Below are 17,437 nucleotides of genomic sequence, written 5' to 3'. Positions count from 1 at the left end.
TAAACGTGACCTTCCTCAGGGACGTGCAATAAGTGAATGCTAATCCACCCCCTTATATACCCAAACAAATCAAAATTAAATTAAACTCACCCATGTGAGGGCAACATTTCCCGCGAAACCGCGCCGCTGTGACCCGCATGCAAATGCTGAAACGCATCGCCATCTTGGATTTAGTGATCTGGCTACTCATGCTAAACTACGGTGGCCTCTATGGTACATAAACCTGAATTAGTGGCGGTTCGCGCATGCGCGGACTTCTCAATGCCCCGTTGTGCTGTGACCCGCAGTACTGTGCTGAAACGCATCGCCATATTGAATTTAATAAATCTGCTTTGCGTACATAGCTTTGATGGCCTGAATGAAGCCTGTACCCAATCCAGTGACGGTTCGCGCATGCGCGAACCTCCCCAGGACCCACGGTAAAAAATGAAGCTGCGCACAGGATCATTATGTCCCTGTGTCTGTCCCCATAACGCGCATCAGCGCGCATGCGCATATACTCAACCCAAAGGGTATCTATGAAGTCTAATATTATAGATGCCCAAACACTGTGCAAAAAAGGGGCTATTACCAAAAGGGACCGCTCTGGGGAGGCTCTAACAAGATGACACACTGAAAAGCACTGGTATGCGCTGTGTTACTAGCTTAAAAGTAAGCATCATATCCAGGGGGTCCTGTTCCAGCACAAGATCGCTTAGCACACACAAACGAACTGACAAATACAAATTGAACAACAAACATGTGAAAAACTGTGTGCATCACAGTAAGGTGTATTGTTTTTACTGTCCCACTATAATAAATACTATAACTACATTGACCAATAAAGTCTAAAATCGAAAAAAAGATACCATGTGTGGTCAAAACCAATCTATTCCTAAAAAGAGGGACCTTTATGCATATGGCGTATACGTCTGACTTGACAAATTGAAATGGACAAAAGTACGTCCAACTGGAGCAAATACACATATTGCACTCCATTAGCTTTCCCTGTCCTAGAACAGCCTGTCACCGACAGGCTGTTTTAAACAATATGTCAGATGTTCTAAAGTCTCAAATGCAACATGCTGTATCATGATCTCGAAGCGGGACAATATAAACAATCTTGGTGCACACACCATAACCCAAAGGTGACTTTGTGAGGATGACAAAACAAGGGCACATACAGAAATAACACATAAAGGAGTAAAGAAAAAATGTAAAAAAGGAATATTAACGGAAAAAATTCAAAACAACAATACAGAAGACAATCTGTTCATCAACTCAAAATATCATGGTCCAGGTTCCATTCATAAGAAACACCCTAACGAAAAATCTTCGTTTAGGCCAAAAGGAGCCACAGTCTTTAGCTCAAAGATGTGCCTTGCTTCACTTTGCAGTAAAAGTCTGTTTCTATCGCCCCCTCGTGCGGGCGCTCGGATCTGCAAAATTGGCATGCACCTAAACGTTGCCAATGAGTGTTTGAAGTCCCTGAAATGTTTGGCAACAGGGAGACATTTCAACTCTAAATCCTTGGTGTCTGTAGATAATGCTTTACGAATTGTGGAACGATGAATAGCTATGCGCTCTTTGAGCATCCGCACTGTCTTACCGATATAGAGTAAACCACAGGGATATTTAATCAAATATATGACAAATTTTGATTCACAATTCAGATGTTGGTGAATTTTGATTTTGGTCCCACTGTGTGGATGGCAATAGAAAGGCCCCACCTGCATATACTGACAGTTTGTGCACCCCTTGCATCTGTAGGCCCCAGGTTTTTGAACTAACCAAGTTTTGTCCTTGCTATATTTGTCAGTTGGATCTGCTTGCGTGATCATGTCCCCAATTGACGGACCACGGCGGAAACAAAACAAGGAGGGTTCCCGGAAGTGTTTGCCTATTTTGTCATCATTCGCTAAGACGTGCCAATTATCCCTAATGCCGCGTTGTATGCATGGGGATGCAGTGCTAAATGTACTTATAACATTGAATCTTGAGTTGTTAGTTTGCTCTCCCAAATCAGTATTAGCACGATCTACATTATCCAATCGGATCACACGGTCAAGTGCATCCTTGACGTCGAAAGGGCTGTATCCTCGCTCAAGGAACCTGTTGGCCATGTTGATGAGAGCAGGTTCCACCTCATTATGATCGCTAGTGATTCGCTTCACTCTTAGTAGTTGTGAATACGGAAGACCCTTTTTCAACGGGGCCGGGTGGTGGCTCGTGGCATAGAGCAGTGTATTTTTATCAGTTATTTTTTGATATAGCCTTGTGGCCAATTTGTCACCTGCTTTGTACACCATCGTGTCCAAGAATGGAATCTCTAGTTCACTGTAGCACAGCGTGAAACGTATTTTGATGGTATATCGTTAAGATGGTTCACAAAGTCCTGTAGTTCCACTATAGAACCACTCCAAACAATAAAAATATCGTCAATGTAGCGTAAAAACTTTCTGATATAATGTGCATTGGGCGCATCGCATAAGATGTGGGTTTGCTCATACATGTCCATGTAGAGGTTAGCATATGATGGAGCCATGTTTGAGCCCATGGCCGTCCCACTGAGTTGGAGATAGTATGATTTTTCAAACCTAAAGAAGTTTTTGTTTAGGATGACTTCTATCAAGAGTAGTAAGAATTCAGACGGGGGTCCGGTCTGCGAAGTGTTTGTTATCAACTTACTCTTGATAGCCTCCAAGCCCTCTTTATGTGGAATGTTCGTGTAAAGACTTGCTACATCTAAGGTAGCCAATATGCACCCGGATGGATCAAATGCTAGATTGTTGATATGCTCCATGAAATTGGTAGTGTCCTTGACAAATGTAGCCATGCCAGCCACCAACGGTTGTAAGTAAAAATCAACGTATTGCGAAATCGGATGGCATAGTGACGTCCGAGCCGAGATGATGGGTCGACCTGGTGGGTGTGTTGTAGACTTGTGAATCTTGGGGATCGTATACATGACAGGTATTTTCGAATGCTGCTGGGTGAGGAAACCGCCGGTGTCTTCCGAGATCCATCCATTAGATATGCCCATTTGTATTATGGCATCGATTTCCACTTTATAAGCCACAGTGGGATCTTTGACCAGCTGTTTGTACGTTTCAGTGTCTCCCAGTTGGCGCAATACCTCTTCTTTGTAGTAGAGATAATCCAAAATGACGATTCCACCGCCTTTGTCGGCGGCCCGGATGATGATACTCTTGTTGTTTCTCAAGGACTTGATAGCCAGTCTTTCCTCATTCGTCAAATTGAAGAAGCTGGTTTTCTGCGTCTTGATCTTGCTTCTTGTGGCTTTTCCTAGAAGGTTCATAAAAGTTGCAATACTGGGATTAGACACCTGTGGATCAAACGTACTATGTGGCCTAAAGCAGGATCTTACTTGTTCGGGTGCTGGGTTAGCCTCTGGCTTTGAAAAGAAGTCTTTCAGCTTGAGATGTCTGTTCAACTTAAAGAGGTCCACTTCCCACTTGAATGGGTCTTGCTTATACGTTGGCACAAAGCCAAGACCTTTGTGTAAAACATTCGTTTCTGCCAACGAGAGGGTGTGATTGGAAAGATTAAAAATGACCGTTTCCTGGGTTGCTGTTTTGGACCTCTCCCCCTGTTTGGGTAGCGCTCCGGATATCGTCGTCTTTCGGCCTCCTCTTCCGGACTCCAATCTGGTAAAATCTACTTTTATATATATATATATATATATATATATATATATATATATATATATATATATATATATATATATATGTATATATGTATCGACACATACATGAAAAAGTGAATTATGCATTTGTGTGCACAGACACAGTATAACGAAGTTATACAATACTGTGACAAAGAATGAGTGCGGGTGTGCTTTGTGGTTATGCATGTTAACCCATTGTTTGTACAAAGATTCACACATACATTCAGCTTTCAACTATAGGGCAAAGATGTTGAATGCTTTGTAAGGTAGAAGTTTGCAGTGTGTGTTACAGTATTTGGAAGATCATTACACATAATCTCTTCATGCAGGCCAAGTTGTGTATGTTTACTCATAATGAGGTCATCCACGATAGCTGAGCCAATACATGTTTCCAAACACACATATATATATATATAGATATATAGATAGATAGATAGATAGATAGATAGATAGATAGATAGGTAGGTAGGTAGATAGATAGATAGATAGATAGAGAGACACATATATACAGATATATATGTAGGTATGCTTATATTGTGAAAAACTATATGTTTCTGCGGAAATATAGATAAGAACTGTAACATACGACACACGTAATACAGTATCATTTGTCACCTGCTGGAAATTGAGCTGAATAAATTCCGATATCTCTGTCCCCTTCCAAACCCTCCACGACGACAGGAAGAAATTTTTCCCGCATCTGCTCCTCCAATGGAGTTAAGATTAGAGCTTGTGCTGGCAGCCCACCTCCAGTTGCAGAAGCATGCATCCGTTGTGCTTGCATTTTTTTCTTTAAGTTTGCCCTGATATCATCGAATCTCTTCCGACAATTGCCCAGTCCCTGACATGATTCCCACACGCAGACACAGCCAAGGTTATTTGCTCCCACATTTCTTTTTTTGATGCTGAACTTGTCCGCCCTTGAAATACATACAAAATATATGATGTTAATTATTATTAGAAAAACTAGCAGTTTCTTAAACTGCTACCTGTTCCAAGAGATACCAAACATGCTGGTTTATGTTGAATATGTGTAGCACATGCGCATTTACGTGGAAACATACAAATCTAAGGAAGCTTTCATGAATATTGTATGAACTTTGGCAAACTTTTTAGAATGATTGTTATGGTCGTTATAAAGCATGAAAGAATATGTGTGTAACAATTAACTTTAATTGCTAGATATTAGAGAATAATAGTTTGATATTAAGACATCTCACATGACCTATGATAACATGTCTTTGAACAATCAATGCAAAGATAGACTTACCTAGTAAATGCCCATACAGTGAGTCATAGTGCTCCAAAATCCCTGTGACAAGAACTCTGTTTTCCTCTTCATTGAAACGAGGATTACGTGGCCGCTCCAGACGTTTACTCCAAACACGTGCAGCCCCAGAACTTGGCTGCTGCTGACTGGACACTCCTTCTTCCAATGGAAGAGACTCCAAAAGCGAGCCACCACCAACCACCCCGCCACCAGACACACCAGCAGCACCAGCAGCAGACACCCCACCAGCACCAGCAAAAGACACCCCATCAGCACCAGCAGCAGACACCACAGCAGCACCAGCAACAGAGCCACCAGTAGCACTCGCACTCAAAGCAACACCACTCGCACTCCCAGCAACAACAAAACAACACAGGACAAACCTCTCACAATACACAACTACTCTCTCAGTCAATAAGAAATATGTAAATCGGCCAGCTCTGTGTGTCTCTCTCTCTCTCCCAACAACACAGAGAATGAATAAAAATACACGCTGCCTTTAAATGGGCCGCTAAATCCAAAACATGCTTGCTTCGGCAGATTCAGCAAGAAGTTTCATTGGCGAACCTAACACCACCCCGCCATGCAAGCCGATAAACCTGTGTGTGATCGGCAAATCATCGGCAGAGTGGGACCAAATGTTTTCTGCTTGATTCGGAAGGGATTCGGCACTTATTGCATACGGCGAGGGAAAATCGGCAGAATCATGCCGATAAGGAACACTTGGCGAGAGGACTTTTTCGTCGCTTACTGCATAGAGCCCATATTTGTTATTCGTTATGTTTACATGTTGTTTGTGACATCCCTCTTTTTATGACGTCAGCAATTGCACACTCAATAACATTGAATGATTACATTGTACACAATGCAGTGTAATCATTTCATGTTAAGTGCTAACAAAATAGAGTAGGGGGAGCAAGGGATCAGTAGACATACACCAATATAATCAATGACGATAAAACATGCATAAAATAAATCCAATATAATGGGGTTGGGTCAGGAACTAGAAGACAATAATATATAGTAGAATATTATAGATACTTACACGGCCGTGTGTAAGTACAATCCAAAGAAGGTATCTTTGTGACGGAATATTGACCCCTCCACAAATGAGTGCGGGGGGATCTCAGAGGGTATCTATATACTAATGTAAATACTCACACGGCCCAGTGTGAGTAAGGGTGCAGGGCAGATGTCTTTTAAGGTGGAGTCAGTCTATCCAGGGTGGTTGCCGGTCAATTACATCAGGTTTTGCCCATGTGTGGCTATAGCTGATCTGTACTCCTCTCTTGCTTATACTCAGCAATGTGACTCTCCGTTTCAGCGGTGTGTGGGGATAAGTGAGGCACAGTCTTAGCAGTATGCAATAAAAGATATTTAATGTGTATAAAAACAATAACAATACTGTCACACTCACATCAATAAAACAATATATTATCCCCTGGCTCCTCCGTGTGGTTCAGTCTAGCAGTAATCAGCTCCGGCCCCGCGTCCGGGGTGCAGATAGCTGGAACTAATCCGCCCGGCTGCAGATGCTGCTGAAGAGACTTTCTACGGAAGCCTCCGTGGGACAAAACAGGAACAGGTTTCGAGCAACGCGTTTCGCCGATTGGACGGCTTCCTCAGGCTCATAAAATGACTAATGGTGGGTCCCATGAGCATTTATAGACCCACCTAGCTAATTAATTAATTAGCTTGTAGTGTTTGCACAGTTGCCTGCAATAAGCATCATTCAATTGGTACTCATTCTCCATCTCATAGCCAGTTTTACATAACATTGCTAATGTGTCCATTTAATACAGGGTTTGGTTGCTTTCAATGCTACTCACTCCTATCAACTGCACCCTTGTGCCTTACAATGTTTAACTTCATTGATTTAACCCTCTAGGTTCCGTTACACTAGTTATTGGTTCATGATGGTCCCAATAGTTTTTAAATGTGATTTTGAAATTAAAAGCTGGTTTCCCTTCGTCATTTAAGTTCATTCAAACGTATTAAAAACGTTTTAGGTATATGGTTTATACAATAAATTTTAAAATTTAGAAGCAGTTTTATACAATCACCTTAAAACATCACACATATTCTATTTGTTTGTGTTCTTTAAAACAGTTTTATAACAATGGTAAATAATATATTTCCCTTAAATCCATATCTGGCTATTGATAGGATTTAATCCATGTTTCTTACTAAGACCTTATTGACTAAAAAATTGTATAGTAAACCCATTATATTTAAGTAATTCATTTAATAAATAACTCTAATAATGCAAGAAATAAGCAAAGAATATGGTAGGAAAGGGAAGAAATGGAAGGAAAAGGGTGGGGAGGAATAGGAGAGGGGGGGAGGGAAACAAAGGAAAACATTAGTATATGAATATCATAAAATATCATAAAATATATTTAAAATTGAAGTAAATCTAAGGGATATAATCAAACTGGCTCTACACCCCAATGTTGCGAGTGTCATCCCGGCTTAAATAAACGCCGAAATATCCAAGTCAACATTCAGGCCCTTCGGTGCTAGAGTTTTAAGTTGGTATATCCAAAACGTTTCTCTTTGTCTCAATCGTTTAAGCCTATCTCCACCTCTCCAATTTTCGTTGACTAGCTCTATTCCTCTATAGAGCAAGCCAGATGGATCTCCCCCATGTACCTGATTGAAGTGTACAGGTACACTGTGAGTTGTCAGGCCTCTTCTGATATTGCCTATGTGCTCCAGTATGTGGACTCTGAGACTTCTTGAGGTCCGTCCCACATACTGGAGTCCACACAGGCATTCAAGCAAATACACCACGAATGTGGTCCTACAGTTGATAAAGTGTTTAGTTATAAAAATTTATTTGGTGACATTCGAGCTGAAACCTAGTGTCTCCTTACCTGCTTGCTTGCAGGCCTTGCAATCAAAACATTTAAAAAAACCAATCGGTTTTGGTAACCAGCTTACTATCTGTGTTTTTTCTTCTTTTCTGAATGTGCTTGGAACTAGCTTACTTTTAATATTATCCGCTTTCTAAAAAATGACCCTGGGTACCTCTGGTAAGGGCTCCTTTAAAACAGCATCCTTACACAGAACATGCCAATGCTTCGTTAAAATTTTTTTTTAATCTTATGAGCCTCATCGTTGAATTTTGTAACAAAGGGTACTCTGCTTTCTCTGTCTTTTGTTTGGGTACTAGCAGTTCATCCTTACTTAGTTGTGCTGCTCTAGAGATAGCATTTTGGATTATATCTGTTTTATAATTTCTCTCCTCAAACTTTGTTTTCAGAATGCCTGCCTGCTCCTCAAATGTCTCCAAGTCCGAGCAATTGCGTCTAATGCATCGGAATTGCCCGTATGGTATATTGTTAAGCCATTTTTGGTGGTGGCAACTATTGTTTAGGAGAAAATTGTTAGCATCAACATCCTTGAAAAATGTTTTAGTTTTTATTGTATTTTCTTCAATGTATATTGTTAAATCAAGGAAGTTGATGCTATCGGTACTTGTCTCAAACGTGAATGTGAGGTTTACCTCATTCTTGTTAATGTGCTCTAAAAAGAGGTCGAGATCTTCATTGCTTCCTTCCCAGATGATGAGCACATCATCGATATATCTCTTCCACAGGACCAGATTTGCTCTAAAGGGATTGCCAGCCCAAACATTTTGTTCCTCCCAATGTGCCATAAAAATGTTGGCATAGCTAGGAGCAAATCTGGTCCCCATTGCGGTGCCACACTTTTGCAGGAACATCGACCCATCAAACCAGAACAGATTATGTGTTAGAATAAATTCTATTCCTTCAATTAAAAAACGTTTCTGGTCTTGTGGGATTAAAGGGTCGTTTTCAAGGGCTGTCGCTACCGCTGTACACCCGTCTATGTGCCTTATTGAAGTGTACAACGAAGTGACGTCACAGGTTACTAACCTGTAATTTTCCCGCCACTGTATAGTGGATAAGATATTAAGAACCTGTAGCGTGTCCCTTAGGTACGATTTTGCATTTGTGGCGTATTTCTGCAGGTACAGGTCTACGTACTCCGAGAAGTTTTGGGTAAGGGACCCTATGCCCGAAATGATGGGCCTCCCCGGAGGTTGCTGGCGATTTTTGTGAATCTTGGGCAGGAAGTAAAAAAACGGTCTGATTGGATCGGTTTTTAACAAGTAAGAGAACTCCTTCTCGCCCAAGATTCCTATGTTCTTGGCCTCGCATAGGATGGTTGTAAGTTCCTCTTTGTAGGCCACTGAGGGATCCTGTGCTAGCTTCTCGTAGGTGGATGAGTCGCTTAAAATGCGTTGTGATTCTGAATAATAGTAACTGGTATCCATTACCACAACTCCCCCTCCCTTATCTGCTGGCTTTATCGTGATGCTAGTGTCATCTGTCAGGATTTTAAGTGCCTTTCTTTCCTCACTATTCATGTTTCCTCTATGTCTGCTCCCTTTTTTGGCTAGTTCTTCAAAGTCGTCCATGATAAGTTTGTTAAAGACCTCTAAGTATTGGCCCTTAAAATGGCTCGGATAGAAGCTTGATTTATTTCTCAAGTTTGAGTGCACAAAATTGTCCTGTTCGGGTGAGTCAACAATATTTCTACCTATTACTGGTACTGCTTGGCCTCCTGCTTGACTCGTTATACTTTTGTTTAGGAAGAAGCGTTTAATAGTTAACTGACGTAGGTATTTCTGTGCATCTATGAACAGGTCGAACCCACTCGGACCTCGTGAAGGTGCGAAGTTCAACCCTTTAGCTAAGACTCTTGTCTGAGTCTCATCTAAGGTTTTGGAACTAAGATTGAAAACACTGCTTAGTATGCTGTTCTTTTCCCCACGTTTCCTTCCTCCCCTTTTCCCTCTCTGCCTCTTTTCTTTCCTTTCCCCTCTGATGTCCCCGACACCCCCATATCGTCTAGGCATTTTTAGATCAGGCCCCCCAGACGCCAGTAGAGACACAGAACAGGTTCTCATGCCTAGACGATCTGGGGGTGTCGGGGACATCAGAGGGGAAAGGAAAGAAAAGAGGCAGAGAGGGAAAAGGGGAGGAAGGAAACGTGGGGAAAAGAACAGCATACTAAGCAGTGTTTTCAATCTTAGTTCCAAAACCTTAGATGAGACTCAGACAAGAGTCTTAGCTAAAGGGTTGAACTTTGCACCTTCACGAGGTCCGAGTGGGTTCGACCTGTTCATAGATGCACAGAAATACCTACGTCAGTTAAATATTAAACGCTTCTTCCTAAACAAAAGTATAACGAGTCAAGCAGGAGGCCAAGCAGTACCAGTAATAGGTAGAAATATTGTTGACTCACCCGAACAGGACAATTTTGTGCACTCAAACTTGAGAAATAAATCAAGCTTCTATCCGAGCCATTTTAAGGGCCAATACTTAGAGGTCTTTAACAAACTTATCATGGACGACTTTGAAGAACTAGCCAAAAAAGGGAGCAGACATAGAGGAAACATGAATAGTGAGGAAAGAAAGGCACTTAAAATCCTGACAGATGACACTAGCATCACGATAAAGCCAGCAGATAAGGGAGGGGGAGTTGTGGTAATGGATACCAGTTACTATTATTCAGAATCACAACACATTTTAAGCGACTACGAGAAGCTAGCACAGGATCCCTCAGTGGCCTACAAAGAGGAACTTACAACCATCCTATGCGAGGCCAAGAACATAGGAATCTTGGGCGAGAAGGAGTTCTCTTACTTGTTAAAAACCGATCCAATCAGACCGTTTTTTTACTTCCTGCCCAAGATTCACAAAAATCGCCAGCAACCTCCGGGGAGGCCCATCATTTCGGGCATAGGGTCCCTTACCCAAAACTTCTCGGAGTACGTAGACCTGTACCTGCAGAAATACGCCACAAATGCAAAATCGTACCTAAGGGACACGCTACAGGTTCTTAATATCTTATCCACTATACAGTGGCGGGAAAATTACAGGTTAGTAACCTGTGACGTCACTTCGTTGTACACTTCAATAAGGCACATAGACGGGTGTACAGCGGTAGCGACAGCCCTTGAAAACGACCCTTTAATCCCACAAGACCAGAAACATTTTTTAATTGAAGGAATAGAATTTATTCTAACACATAATCTGTTCTGGTTTGATGGGTCGATGTTCCTGCAAAAGTGTGGCACCGCAATGGGGACCAGATTTGCTCCTAGCTATGCCAACATTTTTATGGCACATTGGGAGGAACAAAATGTTTGGGCTGGCAATCCCTTTGGAGCAAATCTGGTCCTGTGGAAGAGATATATCGATGATGTGCTCATCATCTGGGAAGGAAGCAATGAAGATCTCGACCTCTTTTTAGAGCACATTAACAAGAATGAGGTAAACCTCACATTCACGTCTGAGACAAGTACCGATAGCATCAACTTCCTTGATTTAACAATATACATTGAAGAAAATACAATAAAAACTAAAACATTTTTCAAGAAAGTTGATGCTAACAATTTTCTCCTAAAAAATAGTTGCCACCACCAAAAATGGCTTAACAATATACCATACGGGCAATTCCGACGCATTAGACGCAATTGCTCGGACTTGGAGACATTTGAGGAGCAGGCAGGCATTCTGAAAACAAAGTTTGAGGAGAGAAATTATAAAACAGATATAATCCAAAATGCTATCTCTAGAGCAGCACAACTAAGTAAGGATGAACTGCTAGTACCCAAACAAAAGACAGAGAAAGCAGAGTATATAGTACCCTTTGTTACAAAATTCAACGATGAGGCTCATAAGATTAAAAAAAAAATAACGAAGCATTGGCATGTTCTGTGTAAGGATGCTGTTTTAAAGGAGCACTTACCAGAGGTACCCAGGGTCATTTTTAAGAAAGCGGATAATGTTAAAAGTAAGCTAGTTCCAAGCACATTCAGAAAAGAAGAAAAAACACAGATAGTAAGCTGGTTACCAAAACCGATTGTTTTTTTTTAAATGTTTTGATTGCAAGGCCTGCAAGCAAGCAGGTAAGGAGACACTAGGTTTCAGCTCGAATGTCACCAAAGAAGTTTTTAAAACTAAACACTTTATCAACTGTAGGACCACATTCGTGGTGTATTTGCTTGAAATGCCCGTGTGGACTCCAGTATGTGGGACGGACCTCAAGAAGTCTCAGAGTCCGCATACTGGAGCACATAGGCAATATCAGAAGAGGCCTGACAACTCACAGTGTACCTGTACACTTCAATCAGGTACATGGGGGAGATCCATCTGGCTTGCTCTATAGAGGAATAGAGCTAGTCAACGAAAATTGGAGAGGTGGAGATAGGCTTAAACGATTGAGACAAAGAGAAACGTTTTGGATATACCAACTTAAAACTCTAGCACCGAAGGGCCTGAATGTTGACTTGGATATTTCGGCGTTTATTTAAGCCGGGATGACACTCGCAACATTGGGGTGTAGAGCCAGTTTGATTATATCCCTTAGATTTACTTCAATTTTAAATATATTTTATGATATTTTATGATATTCATATACTAATGTTTTCCTTTGTTTCCCTCCCCCCCCTCTCCTATTCCTCCCCACCCCTTCCCTTCCATTTCTTCCCTTTCCTACCATATTCTTTGCTTATTTCTTGCATTATTAGAGTTATTTATTAAATGAATTACTTAAATATAATGGGTTTACTATACAATTTTTTAGTCAATAAGGTCTTAGTAAGAAACATGGATTAAATCCTATCAATAGCCAGATATGGATTTAAGGGAAATATATTATTTACCATTGTTATAAAACTGTTTTAAAGAACACAAACAAATAGAATATGTGTGATGTTTTAAGGTGATTGTATAAAACTGCTTCTAAATTTTAAAATTTATTGTATAAACCATATACCTAAAACATTTTTAATACGTTTGAATGAACTTAAATGACGAAGGGAAACCAGCTTTTAATTTCAAAATCACGTTTAAAAACTATTGGGACCATCATGAACCAATAACTAGTGTAACGGAACCTAGAGGGTTAAATCAATGAAGTTAAACATTGTAAGGCACAAGGGTGCAGTTGATAGGAGTGAGTAGCATTGAAAGCAACCAAACCCTGTATTAAATGGACACATTAGCAATGTTATGTAAAACTGGCTATGAGATGGAGAATGAGCACCAATTGAATGATGCTTATTGCAGGCAACTGTGCAAACACTACAAGCTAATTAATTAATTAGCTAGGTGGGTCTATAAATGCTCATGGGACCCACCATTAGTCATTTTATGAGCCTGAGGAAGCTGTCCAATCGGCGAAACGCGTTGCTCGAAACCTGTTCCTGTTTTGTCCCACGGAGGCTTCCGTAGAAAGTCTCTTCAGCAGCATCTGCAGCCGGGCGGATTAGTTCCAGCTATCTGCACCCCGGACGCGGGGCCGGAGCTGATTACTGCTAGACTGAACCACACGGAGGAGCCAGGGGATAATATATTGTTTTATTGATGTGAGTGTGACAGTATTGTTATTGTTTTTATACACATTAAATATCTTTTATTGCATACTGCTAAGACTGTGCCTCACTTATCCCCACACACCGCTGAAACGGAGAGTCACATTGCTGAGTATAAGCAAGAGAGGAGTACAGATCAGCTATAGCCACACATGGGCAAAACCTGATGTAATTGACCGGCAACCACCCTGGATAGACTGACTCCACCTTAAAAGACATCTGCCCTGCACCCTTACTCACACTGGGCCGTGTGAGTATTTACATTAGTATATAGATACCCTCTGAGATCCCCCCGCACTCATTTGTGGAGGGGTCAATATTCCGTCACAAAGATACCTTCTTTGGATTGTACTTACACACGGCCGTGTAAGTATCTATAATATTCTACTATATATTATTGTCTTCTAGTTCCTGACCCAACCCCATTATATTGGATTTATTTTATGCATGTTTTATCGTCGTTGATTATATTGGTGTATGTCTACTGATCCCTTGCTCCCCCTACTCTATTTTGTTCTCACGTTTTCATAAGGGCTTCGGACTATCCCTTTTAGGGGTTGAAGCAGAAGGGACCATAGGAATAACTCTGCAACAAAAGAGAGTAACCACATTTATTGGTGTCATCACTATCTGTTACTAAAGGTAAGTGCCTGGTCTCCCCCATTTACATGTTAAGTGCTACACAGATCTACAATAGGACATAATTTGACATTATTTTAACATAATCAATTGCAATTCTCCAGATGCTTTTTAATGATGCATATGCACATTATAATTAGTTCATGTGAACATGTGACAATCCCATGCAAACTTCAACATGTTGCAACGTTGTTTGTAAACGTTTATTTCATGGTTCCAAATGAGATTACTGAGTGTTGAGTAAATAAGTGGTTTATGCATTGTAAATTCCATAAAGCCTTTGTATTAATTATTTTTATAAAGCTTAACGTGACATCATAGTCAAATATCATCATTGACTGATAAACACACAGAATGAATCCGTATTATTTGTACTGGATACACGCTTGGAGTTCACAAGTGCTATATGTTTATTTTAAACCTTGCACGTATTCAAGTCACGTGACATCATCACATAGGTATTTAAAGGAGGACAATTACCTGCACTTTGACAGCTACAGACTTGAAGATGCTACGATTGTTCATGAGAAGGCGGAGAATTCTATTGGAGGAGAGGATAGCAGAGGGCAGGATGTCAGAGGGCCAGGAGATGACAGGGACAGGGGACTGGAGTGGAGAGGGAGAGGACAAGGAGACGAGAGGAGAAGAGAGAGGAGAGAAGTGGTGCTTCGTCCACGTGTGTACCGTGAGCGAACGATTTTAGATGGGATGAGTGAGGAGGAGATCATCCGTTGTTATCGTTTGAGTTCAGCAGCAATCTTATCTCTTTATGAAGAAATACGTGTAGATTTAGATAGTGTAACAGCCAGAGGTCGTGCAGTCCCTGGTCTTGTTAAAATGCTGTGCTCATCACATTATCTTGCTTCTGCGTCATTCCAGACAACTTTGGGCATAGTGGGCGGGGTCTCGCAATCGTCATTCCCGCTGGCCTTTACCCAGTTTCTATGTGCACTGAATAGACGCACTAGGAATTATATTCATTTTCCTACAGAGCAGACAGAGTAGCTGTGTGACAGGGTGAAGTCAACCCCTATCAGTTATGCCTGGGAAACATATGTCTGAGTGCTTCATCAAGCACTCAGAAGGTTAACTCAGGAGGAAGCTAGGTAATCAGGATGTAAGCTGACACCTGATAACCAGCAAGGTATAAAAGGATGTTGTTACTGGCAGTAGCTGGCTGCCTTAGACATGAGAACTCTGCTATGTGAGCTGCTAGCCAGACGGATTTACCAACTAACTCTTTCAACCAAAGTAAGAATTGTTAATTTGTTTTACTGACTGCTAAATATACACTTACGGTTTGGTAAATGATTTAGCCAGCCAGCCTGCTAGATAGGCCTGGAGTGTTAGTCAGTTCTCCCAATGTGGAGCAGGTTTTGTTTGGTTTAAAGGGACAGTGTACCCACATGTTATGTTATGTTGTGGAGAAATAAAGCCACTGAATGTTTTCATTATACTGAAACTACACGTGTGGACTGTTCCCTGACCCCGGCTACAGGCCGTCCTGCCACAGGCTGGAAGTGAGAAATGGCTTTTATATCATAGCCAGGATACCATGTGTGATGGGTGCAATCGATTGCACCCATGTTGCCTTAATCTCGCCTAGTCAGAGTGAGCATGCTTACCACAATCGTAAACACTACCATTCCCTGAATGTACAGGTGATATGCGATGCCACGATGAAGATTATGAATGTGGTAGCCAGATTCCCAGGTTCCAGCCACGATTCCTCTATCCTGAGAAACTCATCAGTTTTCCATGCTTTCGAAGAAGGCTATTTTGGAGCTGGTTGGCTGGTGGGTGAGTACATATTATGAAGTGTTAACAAACCACAATTGTGTATTTGTTAAATGTTGCATGTAATAATGTTTACACATTGTATAATTTTTGTGCACGGATTATAGGTGACTCAGGATACAGAATTAGACCTTGGCTTTTGACACCGGTGCCTAACCCTCAATCTGAAGCAGAGGACCGGTATAATGTAGCACACATCTCTACAAGATAGGTAATTGAGCGAACATTTGGCCTGCTCAAAACAAGGTTTAGGTGCTTAGATCGAACTGGTGGGGCACTCCAATACAAGCCTGATAGAGTGTCAGTTATCGTGATTGCTTGCTGCATTTTGCCCAATCTGGCCCTCCGCCATAATATGGAAAGCGACAGGGCATGGAGGATGAGCCTCCCTACAATGTAGCAGGTGACAGTGAGCAAACAGCCTGTGGTGTGGAGACACAGCGTAATGTGATCAACACATATTTTTCATGTAAGCAACTACCTATATGTTCATAGTACTAAATATATGTATTCATTCATGTTTCTGAGAAAGACATGTGTTCAAATATCATTCACCTAGGAAATGGATGCATATCGTACTCCCACCTTTCTCTTCTCTGCTGTGTGGACAATTACATCTGGCTCATTCATATGTCATTCATCAACAGGTTGGATTCAAATTGTTACCACAAAACAGTTTTGTGTGTACTTAAGGGAATAATGTGTAGCAAATCGATATTGTGTGTCACATTGAAATTGTTTTATGCCTTAAAGACATGTAAAATGTGTTGATAGCCAATAGTTACTGCAATCTTTTTATATACAAATGTTCACTTGGAGTGTGACATGTGTGTGACAATGATGTGTCGCATATTGTGTATTTGAGCTCACATTGTTCATATATCTTCTCCTTTTTTATATCACATTGTAAAGTGTAACATATGTTTTGGAAAAAGCAGAATTAACATGTGATGATAATTTTTAATATTTTTCTTCTCAATTTTATTTTTCAGTCCTGTTACTCCAATGACTGTTCATGGTATTTATTTTACTTAACATTTGTAACAAGAGGGACAAACATTGCGACATATATTGTGATAGGATGTTTAAGCATTACTTCAGGAAGAAGTTGTCAGCTTTTAAATATGTCCTTTGCGTATTGTGTCCGTGTTGTTGTCTTGACATTTGAGTTATTGGATAGTGTCTGGAAATGTTATTAACTACATTAGAGAACCTGTCATTATTATGAGTTGACTACATCAATTAATGCACATGAGCGATGGGAACACTAAATGCATGTTTGTATCAATTAACCAACATGTGCCAAACATCATTACCATTGCAATGCATGTCATTAGTTCTTCTCTCTCTTCATCTTCATTAATATATTGTCACATGTGTATCTCTGTAATGGATCCGCACCTTAGTTTACTGTTTGCCTTGCCTTACAGACTTGTGCAGTCCTGGAATTCTTCCCCTGATATTTACTGCAGCCTGGATTCACTCATTAAAGCTACTGTATACTGTCACACGCCCCTTCTGCTATTGGTTCACTGACTTTTAAATACTGCCTTCCCACAATTCTTCCCTGCCGAGCATAATCCTTCCTGGATGTCACACGTGTTCTGCCACAAGCCCTAGGCTTGGCTCTGTTGTGTACTAACCTCTCTTC

Source organism: Ascaphus truei, chromosome 5, assembly GCF_040206685.1.
Source record: "Ascaphus truei isolate aAscTru1 chromosome 5, aAscTru1.hap1, whole genome shotgun sequence".
In the NCBI taxonomy this organism is placed as follows: Eukaryota; Metazoa; Chordata; class Amphibia; order Anura; family Ascaphidae; genus Ascaphus; species Ascaphus truei.
The sequence above is the reverse complement of the archived record's forward strand: the minus strand, read 5'-3'. Positions refer to the sequence as shown.